This window comes from Uloborus diversus, chromosome 6 (genome assembly GCF_026930045.1).
Source record: "Uloborus diversus isolate 005 chromosome 6, Udiv.v.3.1, whole genome shotgun sequence".
NCBI classification, from domain to species: Eukaryota; Metazoa; Arthropoda; class Arachnida; order Araneae; family Uloboridae; genus Uloborus; species Uloborus diversus.
In genome coordinates, this window is record NC_072736.1 from 15,700,877 (window position 1) to 15,709,200 (window position 8,324).

General features: G+C 32.6%; 1 protein-coding gene across 1 annotated transcript in view; it reads left to right on the forward strand.

Annotated features, from left to right (window-relative positions):
• The window catches only part of LOC129225213 (uncharacterized), a 231,820-nt gene that overhangs the window by 6,388 nt on the left and 217,108 nt on the right, over positions 1-8,324 (forward strand). The window lies entirely within an intron of this gene.

Consider the following 8,324-nt stretch of genomic DNA (forward strand, 5'->3'; position numbering starts at 1 on the left):
GTTGAAAACTCGGTGATAGTTATTTCTATGTAAGGCATAGCGAAACTTGTTTTTTTTTTTTTTGGAGTAGTCACATTGCTTATTGTTTTCATTTGACTGTTTTGAATTCCTATGATTTTATTTTCCCTCCGCCTCTCTCTGCAGCACCACCGTTGTTGACCGGCCTCACGATGCTGCTTCTCTGGCGAAAATCGTTTCCAAGTTGTGTCCATATCCTACACACACACACGCATATATAAGCACCTACACACACATGCCTGCACACAGACACAAACACACACGCCTACATACACAAACACAGTCGTGATTGCGATAAACAATTTGAATTCCAGATGTCAAAATTCAAATTAATTTTTAATTTTTTTTTTCTTAAATTTGTGGTCAGAAGACTATTTTTTCAACTCAACTTAACTCGATATTCTATGGTTCGATATATATGGTGCAATATCTACCTTGTCAGTGCAGAATTGAAATGCTTTAGGGCTATTCCATAGTAACAGACTAGCAATCATAGAAGATAAATAGGCTTAATTTTTTATAAAAATATATTTTTTTGCAAATTAAACATGGTTACAGTTATTACATGACTTCAGAAGATAAAAAAATGGTTTCATTATGAATAATTATAAAACATATTAAAATAATGAACAAAAATATGCCATTGTAACAGACTAACAGAAATTACCCTGATTTTTAGATACCTTATTGATTTTGTCCATTTCTTATAAAATAACTTCTAACTTATTATAAGAAAAGTGTATTTCTTTTAAGTGGGAGTAGATAAATGATATTTTCACAAAAGTTTTTTTCTGGAACATTGTTAATTAGTAAAAAAATCAATTCTTACCTGTAACAGACCAACATCAAATTTGTAACAGACAAACAAGTAATCACAAGAAAAAGAGCTATCCAGGTTATAATAGATTTATTGACTTGAATGCTAGTAAAACAAAAGTTAATGAGTTAAATTTAAAGATTATACATCTTTAAACAATTTGAAAAAGTCATTTGACACCTGGAGTTGAATTGGGGCTCGTCTAAAAAGCCAACAATCGAATCGCGGTCAACATGGGAAATATCTTCCTTTTCTGGAAAAATAAAAGTATTGTTACCACTTTTTTTAACAAAAGTAATAACCGAACGAGAGTCATCAATTAGATTGGTCACTTGTCCAATAAAATCCTTTGTCCGAGAAGAATTTTCGTGCGAGAATCGGACCACAACCCAACATCCAAGACTAACTTTTTTTGTCTTTTTAGTTTCCAAATTACAGTTGACCTGTTTCAAAACATCAGAACAGGGAACTTTAAAATTGAAAGTTGTACCTTTAATTTTAGAAATTTTTCTTACTTCTACTATACCTTTCTGAATAGTGCGAACACAATGTATTTTGTGTTTCTGGTATTGCCAAGACATTCTGGAATTTTAAATCTAAATCTGGTATACAGTTCTCAATTTCAGATTTTCTAACAAACATGATGATGGTTTTTACAAGATTCCGGGCGGCATTTGCAAATTCTTCAGCATTCTGAATTATAACTTTTCTTGATTTAATTTGAATCCATACAAGATGCTTGATCATGCCACCAATCCCATCGACGGCCCCTTTGCCATGGGAGGTTGCAAAAAAGTTCCAGTGAACTTGAACCCCTATTTCATCTTGAAAGTAAGTCATGTTAAATAGTGTGTATTTTTGTTTAAAATGCTGACTGGCACCATCAGAAAATATCTCCACTTGCTTCACTGTAGGGTTTTCATTTTTGAAACTTTCAATAATTTTTTTTATAAAAACATGTACAGCATATTTGTCATGGTTCAAATAGTCCGAAATCATGGCATAAGAATGGGACTTATTTTTGAACCATATCACACATGTGAAGATTGTAACTTGATTTTTGGCCAAGTGAGCACTTTGCACTTCATCTTGGTGCGATATCGTGAAATTTTCCGCAAAATCAATCTGCATCAAAATAGAATCATCTTTTCTTAACTTTTGAAGCATGTTGAAATATTTATGCTGCTCATCTTTAACATAACTATGCTTTGTGTAACTGGGAAGTCTATTTAAAACTTTTTCAATGATTTCATCAGCTGTACCCTCATTTTTCACTTTTACAAGTCGTTTCTCTTCATTTAGACACCATTCATGCCAAGAAACATCAAAATCTTGCAAGTCTGTTTCGTTAGATATTTGCAGAACTTGAAGTAGACGCTCTTGTGTTGTGTGGCATGCAACACAATCCCCCATCATACATTTTTCATTTTCCACATTGCATACTAATTGGGAAATAATTTCATTCGGTTTCTGATATGGTGATAAATTTGACAAGCCTTCCAACAGGTAATTGAAATTGGCATGTATTTGACAAACACAAACGTTGCTAGGAGTTTCTGCCATTAACAAAACATTCTTGGGACGCAAATTAGCAAATGAAGATTTTCCTATTTTAAGTGTGGGGTTTTCTTTTTTATAAATTTGATATACTTCATTTAAAGTCATAAATAAGTGGCGTTTTTGAACCTTTGTAGTTATATTTGTTTCACTATCTGTAATTTTAATAACATCCTTTTTTCCTGGTGCTTGGCGTGAAATGTCGTCACGACAATAAAATTTAGCAACGCTGTCTTTAATTTCTTTTGAAATAGCATTATGTGAAGTTTTCTGGCTTTCCTCATATAAAGGCTTAAACTTATGAGATATATGTTTCACTACTGCATTTCTTTTTCTGGGGCTTTTAGGCAACACATTTTTTACTCTAGAAACAGCACGTGAAAGTGCTGCAGGAGAGGCATATGCCTTCTGTTTATCATTTACTACGGTGTGCACTGATTCTTCACTCGTCTTTCGCAGTTGTCTCATCGCTAATTTTGATTTTCTCCTGTCTTCTTCTATCTGCTTATTTGTTCTTAAACTTCTTTTAAGTGCATGTCTCTTTTTATCTTTTTGTTTCATTTTTTCTTTTTTTTCGTTATTCATTCGCTCTCTGTACTGTCTCATTCTTTCTTTAGCTGGAATCGGAGCCATCATAAATACTCTGAAAAATGAATTAAAATTTTAAGTTTAAAAAGAATTACAATTGATATATTCTATATTTATGCTACAAAATATTGAGTGTACTGAATACCCTCCTACTCAATATTAGGAGGAACTGGATTAAACTTGTAAACTTAAATGTTGCTTGTAGATGTTAAAAATAAATAGATTTGCTCAGAACACATTTATTATTGGTAAGAAATATTTTTAAAAAACTAAATATTTATCTTAATTATATTTTATAATGTTAAAGCAATTTAAAAATTTAAAATAAACTTAATTTAATTTAAGTTAGTCATCAGTTAGTCTGTTACACAGAAAATTGTTAGTCTGTGACACAATTGTTGTTAGTCTGTTACCACCATTTAAAAAAAAATATTGCTAACACAGCAGAAATACTGCAAGTTATAAGTTTTTAAGCCAAAATGTAATACTTCTGAAAAATTTAAAGCTGATAAAATAAATAATTAATATTTTAAAATAATTATTTACATATTTTTGTAACAGACAAACATAATACATACCTTTAAAAAACAGCCAAGAATGGAGCTAAAAACTCCCAACAACTTTCCAGAATGAACTTTCTCAGTCAAATGGAGGCAGTGGAATGTGGAAAATCAACTTCACTTTCCTTCTGAACCTGATTACAAACTGGTTTTGGAAAGAAGAAAAGCAGTTCTCTGCCTGACTATTTTGAAAGTCGATGTGACCTTCAAAAGACTGGTTTCTGCTTTTTTACTTTTCAGAATTTTGGGAAAGGCATAGCAAATCTTAATAATATAGGTTTTAAGCTTTCAGAAAATATATATATATCACTTGATTAGCAAAAAAAGTAAATTACCAAATAAGGTAACATTGGCTTGGAACTGCTCTTTACCTCTTTTGATAATTTCTTAAACCACCGAAAGGTGGGGTATCAAAATCTAAAACAGCGAACAATAAAATGGAAAAGAGTTAGTGGTAAATTCAAATTCATCTACAACGTTCTATTCTTAATTCAACAATTTATCTCGACTTTCTCAAAGATCACTCCATTCAGAGTTTATTCTACCCATTCCATGCAAAGATCTCGTAATAAATGGGCGCATAACGCAAGAAAATGTTCCAGTCAAAAAGAGTAAAAATTAGGTTCCCTTTTATGTCATATTTATGAGAGCATTGGCTGAAACCCGAGCCTCAAATAGTTTCGGGTATATCCTAGATAAATGAGTAATCCCGCAGGTTATAAATGGGGACAATGTTTCTCTTCGGCGTATAAATAAGTGATGCGTCGCAGCGTGATTAAATGAGTTGAGTTGTGTGTGGTCGCAGACGATATTTCTAAGAAAAGTTTCCTAGAGCAAATAAACGGAGTGAGTGTTTCGAAACGCAGGGATGTGCCGAATTTGAGAAACCCGCATAAATTTGTTCTTTTGAAATTAAAAGTGTTGCCTTGGGAGAAGAAACGAGTTGAGAAATAATGTCGATGATATCCTACTCCATTGTTAGTGTTTCCAACATTTTAATGAATAAAGCGTCTGAATCGTTATGGTAATTTTTATGCAATAGAAAGAAAATATACAATGAAACATTGCTATTCACATAACTTTTATGAGTATTTTAATCACTAGAAAACCGCCCGTCAAGGTATGACGGGCAAAAATTGCTTATACGAGAACGAAGCAATTGCCTGTTTGGGGATATTTTGATAGTTTAAATTTCAACCCTAACTACAGTGGATTAACGCCAAACTCCAGGAGGTAGCGTTCATTGTTGACCCCTTTTTCGTTTCTTCATTCCCCTGAAATGACAGTCTTACTAGTAAAACAGTTAGGTTACCGGATCCAGTTCAGCCTTGTCGCAATCAAGTCTTTTCCTGCATTTTAAGCGTTACCAAAACATATTATCAAACTGTCATGCCGTGGCGCGAGTATCATTGTTGATGACGTCAGGAGCGTTACTCGATCATTGACTATCATATATATGAGGATATTCACACTCGTGTGTTGTTTTCTTTATCTTTACTAATAATAAAGCTGAAAGTCGATGTGTCCGGAGGATTTCTGGATGTCTGTAGGATGTCTGGATCTCTGTGACGCGCATAGCGCCTAGACCGTTCGTCCGATTTTCATGAAATTTGGCACAAAGTTAGTTCTTAGCATGATAATGTGCACCTCAAAGCGATTTTTCGAAAATTCGATGTGGTTCTTTTTCTATTCCAATTTTACGAACAAAAATATCATAAGATGGACGAGTAAATTACGAAATTATCATAACGTGGAACCGTAACATGGGCACAAGCCAATTGGCGAGATACGAAATTATCGTAACGTGGAACCGTAACATGGGTACAAGCCAACTGGCGAGAAAATTCACCATACATTATTTGTAAATGTACAGGCGAACCAAAAGACCTTTTAATTTTTCTATTACGGGCAAAGCCGTGTGGGTACCACTAGTCATTAGAAAATAAACAGGAATATTTATAGCTAATAGAACTAAAAAAACTCCCAACATTAACATAGTTTTATTCGTAATACCAATAAACTATAGGGGGCGCTGCAGTCCCTGACTAATGACGGCTGAAAGAGGTAAAAAACGAATGCTGTAACTCATAACCTGCTTTTGAGCTTAGTGAATGACTAATTTTTCTTCGCGTTTGTGGGGTTTCTAATTTGTTTTCTTTAGAAATGGCATAACTTCATCAACTGTTTGAAGCCAAATTTTTACCCAAAGGAGGAACGGAATATTTTACCTCTTTTGGTACTTTGTTTCTTAAATCACCGCAAGGTAGCGTATTCAAGCTCTAGAACTACAAATATACTACGTACTCTACGTACTTTTTTTTAAAGTTCAAATGCTCCGATTTTAATTTAAAGATCAAGAGGAATACTTTTGTATTTTAGAAAATACTGTTTGACCACGGATTGTATGTAATTCGGCAATCTGCCAAGCAAAGACAATTCCATCTGAATGAATCTAGCAGGGGAGAAGAGAAAATAACAATGGGATTTTTATGCACGCGTTTTATAATGTCACTAGTGCCCTATTCACTTATTGCATTCTCTAAAATGAAATAAGGGGAAACAAAAATAGTTTCCATGGAAACAACAAAAAGAAAAGAAAATATTTTCCTTTCGTTCAGGAACGTAAAAGCAAAATGGTAAGCTCAAAACTTTGTTGTGAATAAATAAATCAATTAGTTTTTGTCGTAAGATTATGGTTCAAATATACTTTAGATTTAAAAAATGTTGCTGTGAGCAAATTTCCATTTTTACAAAACTAAAGCTAAATAATAGAGAGACAAAAGTGCACATCTGAAACAAACCAACTAACATCCCTATAAACTAATAGATGCGTCCATTTCCGCCTATAAACCGGATATTAGCCTTTCCATGCAATCGATGGTCAGACAGTATAACCAAAATACTTTTACAGGCCAAAGTCCCAAACGTTAACACCCGTTACCTCTTAACATGTGCCGTAGAATTACCATGCAACTTTCAGCACATGGCGCGAGACAGGGAGCGTAAATATTAAACGTTAAATTCTTCGTCATAAAAATGTCAGTACGTTGGACCAACGGTTGAAAACCCTTCTTCTACACGATCTGTTTTCGATTTTACCAGGAATAAATGTTTTTGAAAGAAGAAAAAAAGTTCAATAAAGTTTCATAATTATTTATAACCGACAATTGATATTATTGAGAAGAAATAGATATTGAGTATACAGTGGCTCCCAAAAGTCTTCGTACACCTACGACTTTCAACGAAATAGGCCCCAATCCATTGGTTAGAATTAATGTTTCGGAATAGGTATTTAATTATAAGATTAATGATCAATTTTTAACAAAACTACATGAAAAGTTTTTTAAAAATATTAAAACTTAATTTTTTAAAAATCGAAAACCAAAAAGTGCCGGAAATTTTATCTCACAAAAGTCTTCGTACACTTTATAAAATGTCTATATATTATTGAATAATCTAACTTTTGATAAAGTTATTAATTAGTAGAATATCATGCAGTATCAACAACACCTTTTAAACTCCTGGGAATAAATTTCATTCTTTTTTATGTCTTTTTTTTGCGTAATTTCCGAGTAAGTGTTCAACCACACTTCGAGTCTTACTGTTTCTAGCTCTCTTTTCGTTTCAAAAACGTATTTTCGTAATCTAGCCTACAGATATCTCTAAATATGTTACATTAAGTTCAAATCTGGAGATTGAAGGGGTATTTTCTAAACTTTAGGACAATTTTTGAGGCACTTGAGGTAAACGTTGAAAACCGTGTGCTTCTTATCGTTATCTTGATAAAAAACAAAGTAATTTCCGATAACCAAATTTTTGGCTAACAGTTTAAAATTGGTTTTTAAAACATTTAAACGAATAGCATTATTCATTATTTCATCAAAAAATTCCAAACTACCAAGTCCTAATGCTGATATGCACCCTCACACAAGAACTCCTTCACCGTCCTGATTAACTGGTCCAACTAAGTTCTTAAGATTAAGTTCCTAATTTTTTCTTCTACTTACAATTATAAAACAATTTAACCAAAAATGTTGAATTTATTTTTATATGCAAGTACGACGTAATTCCCAAACGTTTTGAGCTTATTTATCATTGATTTTGCGACGAAAAGCGTAAGGTTTCTGTTTTTCGCACGGCCAAGAAAATTTCTGCGGGAAGAGGTCCCCTTTAATCCAGCTGATCAGAGAACTTGACGAACAATTTTAGGGGAAAATTAAATGTAAAAATTTTCATTTAACTTTGCAGAAATTTTTACAGCACTCAAATGTGTATTTTTCATAAATTTTTTAACTGTAAATCTCCGATCACGCTTTGTCAACTTTGCTGGTTGACCTTTTCTTACCTTATTTTCGGTCCGATTCTTTTCTTTATAGCATTTTATCAAGCACTTTACTATAGAATGGAATAAAATAACTAATTTAGAGACATTTCAAACCAATTTAGCGCTACTGTGATTAAAAAATTCAAATTTCGAATGGTACTTATGGTTTTTACGAATACCAGCCGTTTTGAAGTAATAAGCACCAAAAATAAGGAATAAATAAACAAAAAATTCAAGTCAAATGACTTTTAAGGGTTAACACAATGCAAAAATAAAAAAACGACATATGATAGTTTTAATCACGAACACATTCGAAAATGTTTGAGTGTACGATGACTTTTGTGGCGTATTATTTCTCTGTCTTTTCGTTTTTTTCGCTCATTTAAAAAAGAAGATCCGTCAATATTTTTTAAAAACTACAGGGTTTTATTTAGAATGACATAGGAATGATGTAAAAAAA